At 48.1% G+C, this 16,584-nt stretch overlaps 1 protein-coding gene across 4 annotated transcripts in view; it reads left to right on the top strand.

Annotated features, from left to right (window-relative positions):
- Positions 1 to 16,584, top strand: part of MAPK4 (mitogen-activated protein kinase 4) — a 135,381-nt gene that overhangs the window by 9,431 nt on the left and 109,366 nt on the right. Inside the window, exons 1-2 of one of the 4 annotated variants that reach the window (XM_089305130.1) lie at positions 317 to 543; positions 1,084 to 1,263. The exons of 1 other annotated variant lie outside the window; for it this stretch is intronic. The gene's annotated coding sequence lies outside the window, so the exon portion shown is untranslated. Of the gene's footprint in view, positions 1 to 316; positions 544 to 1,083; positions 1,264 to 16,584 lie in introns of those variants that run through there. 2 more of the 4 variants (XM_051851942.3, XM_051851941.3) reach the window with 2 other exon arrangements.

The raw sequence follows: 16,584 nt of genomic DNA, 5'->3' as shown, positions 1-16,584 counted from the left end.
GGGCAGTAGGGCTATCCCAGACAGGAAGACCCACCCTGTGACCCCCCACCCCAGTTGCAATCCAGTTGTGCATGGAGACAGTTAAGAAGGGAGCTACAGCAGACTGATGGCTGCGTAGGGACAAGTGCAGAAGGTGTTAGGGAGGGGACTGAGTTCTCATCTATCCCTGGCCCCCCGTAAAAGAAATCAACAATGATGGATCTCACTTGTGGTACTCCTCACTTCAGTCTGGTAATGAAAATTTGATTTGTGGTTTCCTCTCCTAGGGCTCTTCATCCCGCAGTAATTGATACGTCTCCAACAAGTGGCCCTTGAGGAAATCAATTCTGGCAGCCGTCATAGCACCCAGGGAGCCCACCTCCCCTGTGGCTGGCTCCCCTTCCTCCCCCAGGCTGTGGGGTTTCAGCGGTGGCTGGGTTAGGGGCTCGCTGTGAATCTGCAGCAGGGCTCACATGGAGGAGGTTGATGCCTGCATCAGCAAGCGGAGTCTCCAGGTTTCTAGGTCACCTTTGTCAGGTGCCTCTGCTGCTGCAGACCAACAAGGTAGATGTGGAGTAGGTGGCAGGATGGGGAGCTGGCAGCCGCCTCGGGTGGGAGGGCGGGCCGGAGCAGAAAGTGGAGGGGCGACCACTGTCCATGTTGGCCCTGGCCAAGGGGACCAGATGCGAATTGAAGGCCTTGCCCAGGGCCGTGCCACACGTCTTGCTAATGACATCCTCACTAGGATTCTCCTGCTAGAGGCTGCTGCAGGGAGACTGGCATCAAGCTTTGCTGGCTAAGGCACAGCTGCCTTTCTCCTGGATCCGTCTACTGTTTGTTTCTGAAAGAAACTTGCCCGAAGTGGGTATCGTCTTGGAATTCTGTTCCTTGGGTCATTTGATGGGGTTCTGCCTCCTCTCTCTCTTCCATGGTGTTTCCTGTCAGCCTGCTGTCCTGGAACAGCTCTGGAATAGAAACTGTCCTGTTCTCTAGTAAGGTTAGTTGTGCCAGTCCTTACCTCCTCAGGTGCTTTGTAAAACCTTACGGATGAGAACTCTAACCTATGACAGAACTCCTTTTATTCCCTTCCCTTGCTTCCCACAGTAGCTGTTGTGTCATTGGATGCTTGATGGGGCTGCCTGGACTTCTCTTGGCTCTGAGTCAACTCATTATCTCAGCACCTGCCTCTCCAGTGTCCATCAGCTAGAGCGCATGCCTGTCACCGTGTACGCACGCGGTAGGACTGCCTGATGCATTTGTTCATGCTGCAGATCTGGGAGCAAGGTAGGTCTCATAGTTTGCATTCATTCTAGGTCCTCTGAACAGCCTGCTGGTGCTGTCACTTTAGAACGTGGGCAAGCAGAAGGTCTTGGTTAGCTGCCCCTGCATAACGATTCCACAGTTCAGAAGCTTAGAACAGCAAGGATTTATTATCTTTCAGTTTCTCTGGGTCAGGAATTGGGAAGAAGTTCGCCTGGGTGGTTCTAGCTCAGGATTTCTCATGAGGTGGCGGTCAAGGGCAGCCTGGGGGCAGGTGTCGGCCATGGCTAGAGGTGTCTGAAGGTTTGTCTTATGCTGGAGGCTTCTCTCCTGAAGTCGTCAGCTGGCTGTTGGCTGGAGGCCTCCGTTCCTGTCTGTGCAGGCCTCTGTGTGGCACACCACATGGCAGCTGGCTTCCCCAGAGCCCAGTGACCCAAGAGAGAGCAACCAGGAAGTCGCTGTGCTGTGTGTGACCAGGCTCTGGAATTGTACACTGTCATTCTCATTTCCTTGTGTCCATTAGAAATGCGTCACGAGGGGCAGGTGCTGTGGTGCAGTGGGTTAAGCCGTCTCTCGTGATGCCTGTGTCCCATATCATATTGGCAGTTTGAGTTCTGTCTCCATTTGCCATCCAACTTCCTGCTAATGCATCTTGGGCAGCAGTAGATGATGGACCAAGTGCCTGGGCCCTGTCGCCCACGTGGGAGACCCAGATGGAGTTCCTGGCTCCTGGCTTCAGCCTGACCCACCCATGGCTATTGCATGTATTTGAGGACTGAACCAACAGATAGATCTATCTCTCCATCTCTCCATTCTTCTAAATATATATATATAAAATAGATGCTTGAAGGGTTCTGATATAATTGGTTAGGAATATGGTCCACAGCTAGACTGGCATTTAAAAACACTTCATGGGATTCTAGTGTTCAGTTCAGGCTGTGAACAGCTGGCTTAGATTTTATGTCAGTTGTCTTTCTATGGCCCTTGATAGCACTGTTCCTAATTTGCCACTGGACAGGTTCATCCAAAGCTGGGCCTTGAGGACGATTCCTGTCTTCCAATGTATTCTCTGCTAGGGAGGAGTGGGGCCTTTCTGTTTCTCGTCCCGCTCTCTCGCCCTCACTTCTAGCTCTGTGCGTGATAGTGGATTATAGATCACGTCTGGTTATTCCCACGGAGAAAGCCGAATGCTACCTGAAAGCCCCCTACAACGAGCAGAATTCTGTAATCTCGACTGCATTGCTATCCCAGATAGTGCCCCAGGGTGCGGTTCTCGTCTCCGTGTCTACCTTTGTGCATAAGCTGTCCTTGCTCAATACTGGGCTTGGTGAGAGGGTGTGACCGTTTCAGCAGTGGCCAATGTCATCGCTGGAAAACACGCAATTACTGTTACAATTACTGTAGTAACAGGAGCGCCTTACATCCGTTCATGAGAGACTTGGATGGAAGAATTTACAGTATTTGGTGTAAATGAAGCTTTAAAAAATCTCATTCATGACACTTGTTTTCTGTGTTGGGACATAATTTCTGAGCAAGTTTTAATTGACATTGGTTTGTCACGGCTGCCAGATTTGGCTAGATCAACTTAACTAAGAGACCTTCAGTAATTACCAGCTGTCATATTTTAAACAAATGTGCATAGCTAGCAGTTCTCTAAGAAATGCTGATTGTAGAGGGGGAGGGTTACTAAAAAATGAAAGTGGAAAATTACCTGCTTCTGCTTGATAAGAAAGCGGATCTGAAGACATCTGAGTTCTTGGGCTGAAGTGGTGAAAGCTGTTGGGTGTAGAGGCACTCCGCTGTGGCCTGCCCACGAGGCGCGTAAGCTGGGCAGGTGCACCCCTGAGTTCTAAGGCGACACGGAACTGATAGATACGTGTAGAGATACACAAAGGGTGAGGTGTTAGGGGCTTTGGCACCTGTGATTATGGCAACTGAGAAGGCCCACGACAGGTCATCTGCGGGCCGGAGACCGTGCAGTGCCGATAGCATGGCTCAAGTCAAGTCTGACGACCTCAGAACCAGGGAGGCTGTGGGTAGAATGCCCAGCCTGAGCCTGCAGACCTGTGTCCAGCCAGGGGGCTGCAGGTGTAAGTCCTGGAACCCAAGGCCAGAGTTGAACAGGACCCAGCGTTACCCTCTGTATGTGGTCTCCCAGCCAGTGTGTAGAGGCCAGGTCTCCTATTCTCCGATTCTCCGATTCTCGTGCTAACCTTGCTTGGAAGCACTCTCAAAGACACACCCGAAATCATTCTTTTCCAGATTTCTAAGTGTTCCTTAATCCAGTCACATTGACCCTGAAATTGACCATCATAGCAGGTAACTTAATTTAATTGAGCCTCAATGTCCTCACCTGTAAATACAAAGTAATAACAATAGAAGGTTTATGAGGAAGAAATAAGATAAACCACACAATACACTTGGAACACACCTGGACCATGGTAAGCGCTCAGCATAGTTTAGCCATTTTTATGGCCGTATTTATTTTTCTTTCTCCTTACTGAGTTACTTGCATAGAAAAGGGGGTTGCTTATCTACTGAACCATGTTGCCAAAACTTCATTCCAGGCGAGTACTTCCATATAGTTTTGAGAATAAATAACTCAATCTTCACTTTTTACTTCTTTTTTAGTTTTAGGATTTTGGGAGATGCTGATTTATATACCATTGCCATCTGGTGGTAACACCCTCAAATTGCAGGAATTTTTAATTAAATATTTATTTATTTATTTATTTATTTGAAAGTCAGAGTTACATAGAGGAGAGGCAGAGAGAGAGAGAGAGAGAGAGAGAGTCTTCCATCTACTGGTTCACTCCTCAATTGGCCGCAACAGCCAGAGCTTCACTGGTCTGAAGCCAGGAGCCAGGAGCTTCTTCTGGGTTTTCCCACGTGGGTTCAGGGGCCCAAGGACTTGGGCCATCCTCCACTGCTTTCCCAGGCCATAACAGAGAGCCGGATCAGAAGTGGAGCAGCCAGGTCTCGAACTGCTGCTCATATGGGATGCCGGCACTGCAGGTGGCGGCTTTACCTGTTATGTCACAGCGCCGGCCCCAGGATTGTTTTTTGAGAGATGAATAAACCCCTCAGAGTTTGCATTCTGGCAAAGTGAAATTATGAAATGACAGCTAATAAAAATTGCATCCTATTTTCTCAAAGTTCATTAAAATACTCTGTCTACAAGAAGTCTGTAGAGTTGGGTAGAGGTGTCTATAAAGAGAAATAGGCGGAAGAGATCATTGTGATCTGAATGTTTATGTCCACTCACAATTGATTTGTCACAACCTAAGAGGTGGGGCCTTTGGAAGGCGATTCAGTCCTGAGGACTCTGCCTTCCTGGCCGTGGTTTGCTCTCCATCGGAAAGGCTGCGAGGGCTCCTCTGTCCCTTCGGCCACGAGAGGCCACCGCTAGAAGGCGCCATCTATGAGGGTGCAGGCCCTCACCAGGCAGTGAATTTCCCAGCACTTTGAGCTTGCAGAACTGTGAGAAGTCAGTTTCTGTTGTTTACGAGTCAGCCAGGCTCATTTCGCCATCGCAGCCCGAACAGACTGAGATCAGAAGCCTTGCCCAAAGTCAGGGGTGAGCCTAAAGGCCAAGAGTTGGGACTGTAGCGTGGACCCCCGGGTCTCCACGGCCAGGGCCTGTCTGACGTTAGGGGTGGCCCACGTGCTTCCAGGGTCAATCAAGTGAAGTAGGAAGTAGGAACGTATTAAGGACTGTTTCGCTTCCCAAGACACCTGCCGAGCCAGATTGTAGCTGCTTACTACAAGGAAGGGTTTGGGATTCTCTCTGTAGGCGGTGACGACGTCACTTAGGTCAGGAGTGCTGTGTCCTTTCCGTGGTAAAACAAAGAGACGGTGCCATTTCGGTTACTTACTTCCATGCGGCGAACCAACCCAGTGTTGTCTAAAACAACACTGATGGGGTCACCTGGGGTCAATGAGTGACCACCTGGGGTCACTCATTCGGTGGCTCTCAACTGCTGGGAAGGTTGGCCTGGGCTGGGCCAGGCCAAAAGGTCTAAGCAGACTTTGCTTTTACATCTCACAGCTCCAAGCTGCTTCCGTTACCTCTCTGTCTGTCTTGGGCCCCTGGAAGTTCAAGTCCAAGACTAAGTGAGCCCATGTAGTCTCTGATGAGAGTAGCACTGCAGTGTGGACTGTGAGTGGAGGTAGGCTTATAGGGTGAGTCAGGGAGAGAGAGTGGCTGGCCCTGACTTGGGCTTTTATAACCGACCTCCCAGGAGAACCAGCTTTCAAGAGCATGCCTCCAGTGACCTAAGGCCCAGTAGGCCCACTCCTAGACTGTACCTAACGCCGTAACTGGATTAACTTTCCACCCTGTTAGTACCCTTAGTTTATGACATTGCAGCTGAAAGTCTTGCATGAGTTTGGGAGCCAAATTGTGATTGACCTGTAGCAGGAAGGAAGCCAGAAGTTGCTAGTTCCCTCATGACCTGGACTCAAAACTCCAAGAGTAAGCATCATTTCTACCACCTGACAGTCAGAACAAGTCACAAGACTGGCCCGGGCAGGGCCAAGGGACGCCACACCCTGATATGTGTGTGTGGGTCCATGGGAGTGTATGCCCATATGTACAGTGTCACAAGGAGCTGTCAGCATTGTTGGAAGTCTACCTGCCACAGTGACATTCCCGAGTGCTCTTTCTGGGAGGAACCCACTGGCTTCTGCTAGCTCGTTCCATCCGTAGATACAAACATGACTCTGTTAAAGCCACCAGGGATGCATGGGCATTTTTTAAAAATTAAGATTTTTTTAAAAAATTTATTTTACTTGAAAGAGTTAGAGAGGCAGATGCAGAGAGAGAGAGAGAGAGAGAAGAGCCTTCCATCTACATGTTCACTCCCCAAATGGCTGCAACGGCCAGAGCTGAGCCATTCCGAAGCCAGGAGCCAGGAGCTTCTTCTGGGTCTCCCACACAAGTGCAGGGGCCTGAGGGCTTGGGCCATCTTCTACTGCTTCCCCAGGTCATAGCAGAGAGCTGGATCGGAAGTGGAGCAGCCAGGACTTGAACCAGCGCCAGTATGGGATGCTGGCACTGTAGGCAGTGGCTTTACCCATTATGCCACAGTGCCTGCCCCTAAATAAATCTTTTTTAAAAAAACTCAGGAACAGCAAGTTCAACTCAAGATAAAAAGTGGTAGAGGAAGGGTCTTTGAGCATAGGAATTCTAGCTGGTGACAGTCCACGTTCCTATTTGGGTTGCCCGTAACTACAAGGACTCCTGATCTTGGTCCTAAAGATTACTTTATGCACCTAACCCAGCCTCAGTTCAGACTGGCATTTATGGATAGAGGAGAATTTGGGCAAATGACCGAAAGCATTAACCCAGTAGATGGTAGAAAGATACTACTTCCAAATGCATGATAATGGTGTGTTCAGAGCCTTGTGGACAGCCGAACTGTGATTCAGAGCTAAATAATCTAGTCAAATATGTACTTCTCCAATTGCCTGTGGCCAAAAAATGGCTCTCCCTTTTCAGCTTCAGTTCATCTATCCAAACAAATTCTTCCTAAGCAAGCTTTTGTTAGTTCATAATTGCCTTGAGAGAATTGGGTACAAGAGTTCAAATTGCAATTAACAGAGAATTCACAGCTGGGGCTTCCATTGTGCGTGTGGATGGTCCTCTCATCTGCGAATGTGCGTGGCCAATAGGTTTGTAGTGGAGGTGCATTATTATACCTAAATTCCATAGCTACTGCGTAAGATCACGCTAAGATCGCTGCCTTGCAAAAAAAGGAAACTGAGGCCCAAGCACGTTGAAGACTTCATCAGGGAATTACAAAGCCGGACCTGGGTTCCCTATTTCAGTGTTTCCCCCTCTTCCACGCTCTAGCCTGTCATGTACCTACCCTCACTCCAAGGCTGTGGTGTGGGAGAAGCAATTCTTGATACAAAAATCCTCTGTTAGTATCTTAATAAAGTCCTTGGCCATGAAATTAAAAGGCAAAGGTACTAGGATTTAACCTGACTTTCAGATAGTGGTGTAAAAGCTTACTACTTGCAGCAGTTGGAAGGAATACCGGGAAATGTGTTTTTACCCAAACTTGATAGTGACTTTCTCCTTGAAGGAGGATTTGAGCTCATTCAGTCCTGGACCTGAGCGTCATGTGGGAGAGGCATAAGGGCAGCACTTGTTCAGCAGCCAGACCACTTCTGTGAGCGCCTACTCTGATTAGAGCTGGTCAGGAGATGGACAGTTCCAGGCCCTATTAGCTGTCCTGGAGACATCGAGTCCGGCTCAGAGCACCAAATAAGTTAATGAGGAAACTTTCTCAATAGCAATTAATTGGCTTTGCTGCTGGGTTTCGACTAGAGCCGAGAAGTAAACACAGGCATATCATGAGTGGAATAATGACATTATACTGTATGGGAAAATTAGAGTGTGGACGAGCAGTTCTTTTGCACTTGGACTTCATCAAAGCTTCGGTGTGGGCTGTGCAGAGATGGGGGAGAAGGCACTCTGCTTTCCTGGGGGTAGTCTCAGTGCAACTTGTCACCCTTACATAATTACTAATGTCCCCATTCACTCTCATAAGTGTTCAGGCTGGGATGCTAAGTTATATGATCCCCCAAAGTACAGAGCTCAACATGGCATAGTTCTCATCCTGCACAAGACAGTAACATCTTCAGGGAGACAGCCATGCAAGCAGTATTTATTTTGTACTTTTCATGAACATGTACTTCTTGACACTGGAGGTTGAAATCAAGGCTTTTTCCCTGAGTAAGGTCTTTTTAACATGATCATGCATATTCAAATTCATATTGGCCTGTCTTCAGTGGGCTTTTTTTTTTTTAAGATTTATTTATTTATTTATTTATTTGAAAAGCAGTTACAGAGAAAGAGAGAGGTCTCTCCTCTGTGTGTTCACCCCCAGATGGCCATGATGTCTAGGGCTGGGCCGGGTTGAAACAGGAGCTCTTGCAGGTCTCCCATGTGGGTGACAGGGATCCAAGCACTTGGGCCATCTTCTGCTTCCCCAGGCACATTAGTACGGAGCTGGACCAGAAGTGGATGCAGCTAGGACTTGAACCTGTGCTCCGATAGGTGATGCTGACGTCCCAGGTGGCAGCTTGACCCCCTGAGCCACAACAGCAGCCCTTGGCTTTGGATTTAGTTGAACATGTAGAAAAGGGTGGTGGAGGGGAGGTCTCTGATTCTTCATGGGTGAAGCAGGAAAATCATCATCATCGTATTCACTGTATTTATAACAATGAATTGGTTCTTCTTGCGCATGGTGACCCTATTCAGTGGGAAAGTCTTGGGAAGTGGACGTACAGAGGTTTAGCAATGAATCCACAACCTAAGAGCATCACTGAGACTGAAGCCTGGTCCTCCCACCTTTGGCTTCTGTGTCCTTCTCTTCAGCCTGTCTCTTGAAGATGTTCCCGATAGGTGCTCTATCTGGCAGTGGACGTGGTGACTTAAGGTGTTTCTTGAGCACTTAGTTGTATTTGGGACCTAGTGAAATGGGTGAGGATGTAGCATGCTGACCAGGCAACAACACTGAACTTTGTTCCTCTAACGGGGGTGGGGAACCTTCCCTCTGCCAAAGTCCATTTGGATATTTATATCATCATTCATGGGCCATACAAAATTACCACCTCTAAAAACCAGCCTGCCATGCATTGATTGAATTTCAAGTTTTGCTTGCAATTGCTTTGGCAGGGCCACGCCAAATGATTTTGTGGGCCTTGCGTGGCCCACGGGCCAGACGTTCTCCACCCTTGCTCCAGAATGTGCATTGTTGCTAGTTTATTCTTCTCGTGTGGCCCAGGGACAGCCTCATAAAATCAGCCTTACATTGGTTAAGTGCATTTATGGTTTACAAAGCATTTTACAAGCAGTGTCTGCTTGTGGCATCTGTTTGATGCCTTGGATATAGGGGCACTGTGAAGGTCAAGGTCTGTCACCACTCTTTCCCCAACAGACGAGGAAAGAGGCTGAGAAAGATGGAGGGAGTTGCTCAAGGTCACAAAAAGGGTACACGGCAACGTGTGGCTAAAGGTCAGAACTTCTGATATCCGACCCTCTGGGGGCTCCCGAATCCTGAGCTCAAGGCGCGTTTGCTGCCTGGATCAAACTTGACCCTGAGGCCAGCGGGGCTCATGATGAGCACCTGGTGAGACGCTGAGATGATTCTCCTCTGGGAAGGGGGCCCAAGAATGGTCGGGAGCTGCTGCAGCGGTTAGAAGTGCAGCAGCCCTGTACATGGCCTAGGCGATTTTAATGGGCAAAAAGTCCTGGGAAGTTAATTAAGCACATTGAAAGGAGCCAAGTGAGCAGGAGGCAATTAGAGAAGGAATGGACGTGTTTTGAAGGCTTGCAGATCGAGCCTGTTCTAACAGTGCAACTGGAGAAACTCTGGAGCCACGGGGTTAGAGAAGATAAAGGCTGTAGGAGGGCTGAAGGCTGTGTCAAGTGGCTCTTCTAGGAGACCGTGCCTGATTCCTTAATTGGGGTGGGAGCTGCTTGAGGGGCAAGAGATTTTGCACAAATGAAAGTCCAGGAAGAATGGAGTTGGAGGAGAACCCCTCACCAACGCAGAATTAAAGACAGAGATGTTCACTTTCTCCAAGTTAGAACAAGGCCATTCCCCCTCGCCATGAGCCCTGATGGATCTAAATAAGAGAATCAAGGTCATTGGTTCAGACCAGCAGAAGCAACCAGTGGGTGTTGTGAGCAAATTAATCACAAGTCCTCTGCTTGCTGCCTGTCTTCTGTCTCTCCCTCTCTCTCTCTCTCTCACTGGCACTCTGTTTTAAGATGAACAGAATTCCTGTCTTCTTTCCTATCACTCTGTGCAACTGAAGGCACAAGCTGACTTAGATTTCCTTACACCATTGAGAAGCTTTTGTTTCCAAGCAGTATGGGAATTCATGGATGGAATAAAATGAGAGTGTACTGATGGATAAAGGGAGAAGCCTGTTGCTTTGATCAATACTTTTTTTTTAATTTGAAAAATAAACAAACAAACACAGAGAGCTCTTCCATTTGCTGGTTCACTTCCCAAGTGCTTGAAACACCTAGAGCCAGGCCAGGCCAAAGCCAGGAGCCAGGAACTCTATCCATGTCTCCCGGGAGGGTGATAGGCACCCAAGTACTTGAGCCATCATTGCTCCTCTAAGGGTGCACGTTAGCAGGAAGCTGGCATCAGAAGCAGAGCTGGGAGTTGAACTCAGGCACTCCAGCAAGGGCTGCAGGTGTTCTCATGGAGCATCATTTTTTAAAAAAAAAAGATTTATTTTCTTTATTTGAGAGTCACAGTTACCGAGACAGAGAGGGGTCTTCCATTTATTGGCCACAACAGCCAGGCTGGGCCAGGCTGAAACCAGGAGCTTCTTTTGGGTCTCCCATGTGGGTGCTGGGGCTTTCCCATCTTCTGCTGCTTTCCCAGGCACATTAGCAGGGAGCTGGATCAGAAGTGGAGCAGCCGGGACTCGAACCGGCACCCATATGGGATGCCAGTGTCACAGGCTGCGGCTTTACAGCTGTGCCCCCTCACATGGCATCTTAGCTGCTTCATCAGACGCCCACCCGAATCACAGGTTTTGAAGGCTTAGAATCACTGGCTCTTAGAGCTGCAGAAGGGAGGCTTAGAGGCTGTGGAGTCTCTTCTCAGTTACTGTAGAGACTTTTCTGCAGCCACCTGACTAGATGCAAGCCTGCTGGTTTGGAAACACTTTCAGGAAGCTCGAGTGTACCGTCTCAGGACATTTCCCTCTCCCCTTCGAAATTTTCTTACCTAGCACTGTGTACGTGGCAGCTCCCCATGCCACACAGGGTGTGAGTCCTCTACAGTGATTGGGTCATCCATCTCACACCACTTTGTCCCTGTTTCACAGAGGAAGAAACTGAGTCACAGAGAGGCTAAGTGACTAGCCACAGTCACACTGCTAGTGAGGGACAGGGAGAGAGCTGGAGCCCAGGCAGCCGGTCTCCCACGGTCTGTACATGTGACCACCGCCTCTGCTGCCTGTCTCGAGAGAGCTCTCTGCGATGAAGGTTTCTGCCCCTGATTTTGCATCATCGAAATGGACCTCTTACAGTTTCCACTCCACAGTCTTTCCCATGGTGATTCCCCAGGTGTTTTCAGACACCTGCCGCCTTCCTCTCCAGGTGGGAAGTCCTTGGCTCTCCCAGCAATTTCTCAAGTGACGTGATTTCCGTCCTCCTGGTGCTGCTGGCCTGGTGAAAAGCTCCTGGGATTTGCAGCTGTACCTGAGCTAGACTCCTGGGCTCTGTCTACTTGAGCAGACACTGCCCAATCTTTCTGAGCGGAGAGTTTTCCATGTGTTAAGTGGAACTAATCCTAAACCCTGAGGACACATAGCGTGAGCTCCATCAAGGGTAACTATTACTATTGTTGCAAGCGAGGGCATCTCTATCCATTCCCTCCAAATAGATCTGTAGATTCATGTAGTCCCCATCAAAACCCTTGGTAGGCTGACTGGCAGAGATTGATAAGATGACAATGTGAAGGATCTAAAATAGCAAAACAGTATTGAAAACGAAGTTGGAGGGCTCATACTCCCTGCTTTCAAGACTGACTCTCAAGCTACAGTAATAAAGACAGTATGATGCTGGCATAAAGATAGACAAAGAGATCAATGAAACAGGATAGGGAGCCTAGAAATAGACCCATTCTTACACAGTCAGTGGTCTTTGACAAAGATACAAAGTTGATTCAATAGGAAAAGTTTTTTTATCAGATGGGGCTGGAAAAAAATAAAGGACTCGCTATATGTAAATAAAACATGAGTGCAGCCTAACCCTATCAGATCAGATCATAGACTTAATGTAAAAGCTAAACCAAAACATCAAGAGAAAACATAGGGACGTATCTTCATGATTTTGGATTCCTCAGAGACGGGGACATGAAAAGCACTAGCCATAAAAGAAAAAAAAGGAGGAAAGGGCCTTTGGTGTAACAGCTAAGACAACACTGGGAAGCCCGCATCCCATGTGGGAGTGCCTAGGTTTGAGTCCCGACGCTGCCCGACTCCAGCTTCCTGCCATTGCAGACCCTGGGAGGCAGTGGTGATGGCTCAAGTAGTTGTTGGGTTTCTGTGATGTCCATGTTGGAGACATGGACTGAGCTCCAGGCTCCTGGCTTTGACCTGGCCCAGCGCTGGCTGTTGCAGGCATCTGGGAACTGAACCAGTAGATGGGAAATCTCTCTCTCTTTCTCTATTTCTCTCTGTCTCTGAAATAAATAAAAATTTAGGAAAAAGGAAAAGTTAGAATTTGTCAAAATCAAATATTTCTGATCAAGAAGATATATTATTAATGGAATAAATATGCAGTCCACAGACTAGAAGGAAATATTTATAGTAATATAAATAAATAAGCTTTAAGTTGAAATAGCTAAAGAACTTCTATAAGTTGATAATGAAAAATAACCCAGTGGAAGGATGAACAAAAGACTTGAACAGAATTTGATATCTGAATGGTCAGTAAGCAGACTAGCATCATTTGTCATAAGGGAGATGCAAATGGAAACCACGATAAGAATACCTCAGATCAGAAAGACTGGCAGTGCCAAATGTTGGCAAGGATGTAGAACGAGTGGAACACTTCTGCGGCACTGGTGGGAGTGTGAAGTGATACCGTCAACTTAGAGAACTGTTAGACAGTTCTTATAAAGTTAAACATGTATCTATCCAATGGCCCAGCTGGTTTACTCTCAATACACAAGAAAAATGAAAACATATGTTCATCAAAGGACTAATATGAGAGTGTTCCTAGCAGCTTACTCACACTAGTTCCAGATTGAAATCAATAGGGAGTGGATGAACTGTGGAATGATCATGGAAAATGGAAAAATAATCAACAATAGAAAGGAACAAAATACCTAACATGTACAACAGAATCTCAAAGACATAATAGTTAAGGGGGAAAGTCCAGAAGAAAAAGTGTTTCCCGAATGGTCCTATTTACGTGAAGTTCAACAACAGACGAAACCAATCCACAGAAGTAGGAATCAGAGCGGTGGTTGACTTGGCGAGGGTGGTTGGGCAGCGACTGGAAGATCGGAGGACACTTTCTGGGCTAATATAAAAATTCTTTATCTTGAATGCAACGGTGAACATATGGTGGGCACAGTCATCAAGACTCAAATCAGAAAGGTAGGGTTTTGGCCCAGAAGTTAAACTGCTGGTTAGGATGCCTGCAGCTACCACCAGAGTGCCTGGATTGGAGTCCCGGCTTCAGCTCCTGAGTCCAGCTTCCCGGGAAGCAGAAGTGATGGCTCAGGTAGTTGGGTTCCTGCCACCCATGTGAGAGACCTGGATTGAGTTCCTGGCTCCCAGCTTCAGCCACAGCCATTGGGGCATTTGGGGGTGAATCAGCAGATGGGAGTTCTCTGTACCTCTCTCTCTCTGTCTCTCTCTCTCAAATAATTATCTTTTTACATTTAAAATTGAACTTTTTAGATCTGGGAAATTTTATCTAAATGTTAAAAAAAAATAATAATTAAAAATGAAGACACTATGATTCAGAAAGTACAGTGGGACTGTTTTTCCCATGATTTGAGATTTCTTTTTTTTTGTTAAAGACTGTTTAATTTATTTATTTGAGAGGTAGAGTTACAGACAATGAGAGGGAGAGACAGAGATGTCCTCCTTCTGTTGGTTCACTCCCCAAATGGCCGCCACAGCCGGAGCTGTGCCGATCCGAAGCCAGGAGTCAGGACCTTCTTCTGGGTCTCCCACATTGGGGCAAGGGCCCAAGGTCTTGGGCCATCTTCTACTGCTTTCCCAGGCCATAGCAGAGAGCTGGATTGGAAGTGGAGCAATCGGGTCTCGAACCAGTGTCCATATGGGATGCCGGCACTTCAAGCTGGGGCGTTTACCCTCTGTGCCATAGTGCCGGCCCTGATTTGAGCTTTCTAATTCTATTCATGTGGACTGAGGTGATGTTCACTTTTTTTTTTTTTTTTTAAAGATTTGAAAGAGTTACAGGGAGAGAGAGAGGGAGGGAGATACAGACAGGGAGAAAGAGAGGTCTTCCACCTGCTGGTTCATTCCCCAAATGGCTGCAATGGCTGGGGCTGGGCCAGGCCAAAGCCAGGATCCAGGAGCTTCTTCTAGTTCTCTCACATGGGTGCAGGGCCTAAGCATGTGGGCCATATTCTGCTGCTTTCCCAGGTGCATTAGCAGGGAACTGGATTGGAAGTGCAGCAGCCGGGACTCAAACTGGCACCCATGTGGGATGTCGGCATCACAGGTGGTGGCCATACCTGCTACACAGCAACACCAGGCCTCACTGTGTTTACTTTTTCTTTTTTCTTTTTAAGGGTTTATTTATTTATTTATCTGAGAGGTAGAGTTACAGAGAGAGAAAGAGATAGACAGGCAGAGAAGTCTTCCATCCGCTGGTTCACTCTCCAAATGGCCAGAATGGCCGGAGCTGGGCCGATCTGAAGCCAGGAGCTAGGAACTTCTTCCGGGCCTCCCATGTTGATGTAGGGGCCCAAGCATCTGGCCTGTCCTCTAGTGCTTTCCCAGGTCATAGCAGAGAGGTGGATTGGAAATGGAGCAGTCGAGATATGAGCCGGCGCCCATATGGGATGCTGGCGCTGTGGGCGGAGGCTTAACCTACTACGCCACAGTGCCGGCCCGTATCTTTACTTTTTCTAAAAAGCTGTTTCATCACACTCTTGCTGTTTATTGTATGTAGAGCTAATAGTTGCTAAGTTTCTCTTTTTTGTGCATGCATTGCTACCCAGTGCTACTTTCAGCAACACCTCCTTTGTGTGCCTCACTGGCTCTATCAGCAGCCCGTGCTGTAAATGATGACAGCTTCCCCTTAAGTCGTACTCAGGGCCAAGAACTCTTCTGGGGCTCTCCACAGTTTCACTAATTTCACGCTCACAACCACTCCAGTGGATAGGTGCTACTAGTATCCCCATTTGATAGGTGGGCTGACTCGAGGCACAGCTGGGTTAAATGACTTGCCTAGGGTCACATGCCAGAAAGGGCTGGAGCTGGAATTCAAATCTTGGTAGGTCTGATGCCAACTTCTGTGCTCCTAACTACTAGGCTACATAGTCTTTGAGCCTGGTTTGCTTCTTCATGTTTTGCCTTGACCCTCATTGACCTGGGCTTTGATCCATCCCTGGTTAATCCTCTTCTGTACTCACGCCTGGGTCACTCCTGTAAGGAACTTCATACCCAGAGTACTTTGTGAATTCCTTCTGGAGGCTCTGGCGTGAGAACTTGTTTACGGAGGAGCAACTGTGAACGTTAGGGGAGAGGCTCTCATGAGCTCTAGACCTCGTCCCAGGCCTAGCCCTGGCCTCCATCTCTCCACACACCAAGATGCAAAGGATCCTTGGGATAGCGCCAATGAGCCATGAGGTCCAGGTTGCTGTTCTCCGTATCCGCCAAAACCAACATCCGTGCTGTGAAGTCAGGTGGAGGAAGCACCGCTTGGTAGCAATTCACACGTAAAAGGAGGAGGGATCTGGCAGGTGCCGTCAGCCACAGATCCACTAAGTGGCTAAAAACATGAACAAAACCTCGCACAAATCTCAGTCTGTGTTAACGGAAGTAGAATGTTCAAATCGTAGGACTAACGGCCCTACTGCTTTCACTAATTATAGAAGATCTTAATATGTTCAATTCATGTGTCTTTATTATTTCTAACATTTAGGTAGAACCTGCAGGATCTTAAATGTTCAGTTTAATGAGTCTGACAGTTGTGTGCACCCATATAACCATCATCCCAGTGCATGTACAAGAATGTTATTTCCACGTGCCCTGTTCCAGCGAGTTTCCATCCACCCCTGCAAAAGGCCCGTTTTGGTGGAAAAGTGGGGATCTTCTGGGCCAGACTGGGATTCTTGTTCACTCACCTGAGTCCTAGAGAATGGACTGGAGGCTGGAGACAGCTCCGTGCCAAAGCAGAACCAGAAACACTGAAAGCCGCGGTCCTGGCAGCCTGTCCTGGCAGGAGCGCCCCTGCCCCTGGAATCGTGACTGCCCTGCTTGCTTTGTTCCCAGGCCGCTGGCCCTCGGGAGTCCTGCTGGACTGAAGCAGAGGTTTCTGGATTCATGACCCAAAGAAGGGTGCTCCAGAGAATGTAATTCAAGAGAAAGTTCTCGGTGGTGAGTTTTAAGTCCCACTTAGACCCTTCCAATGATCTACGTTCTCATTGGCCTGTATCAACTTGGCCTTGGTAGCTACCTTTATGCTGCTTAACGTGGGACAGAGAGAAGACATGAGATGGTGCTAGACCAGGAGGCACCCAGAGAGCGCAGCCTGGAGTTAGATATGGGGGAGATGCCTGACAGCTGTGCTTGTTGGGGAAGCTGTATTTAGGT

The sequence above is a fragment of the Oryctolagus cuniculus genome, chromosome 10 (genome assembly GCF_051225735.1).
Source record: "Oryctolagus cuniculus isolate XC-2025 breed Fujian yellow rabbit chromosome 10, ASM5122573v1, whole genome shotgun sequence".
NCBI classification, from domain to species: Eukaryota; Metazoa; Chordata; class Mammalia; order Lagomorpha; family Leporidae; genus Oryctolagus; species Oryctolagus cuniculus.
The sequence above is the reverse complement of the archived record's forward strand: the minus strand, read 5'-3'. Positions and strand labels throughout refer to the sequence as shown.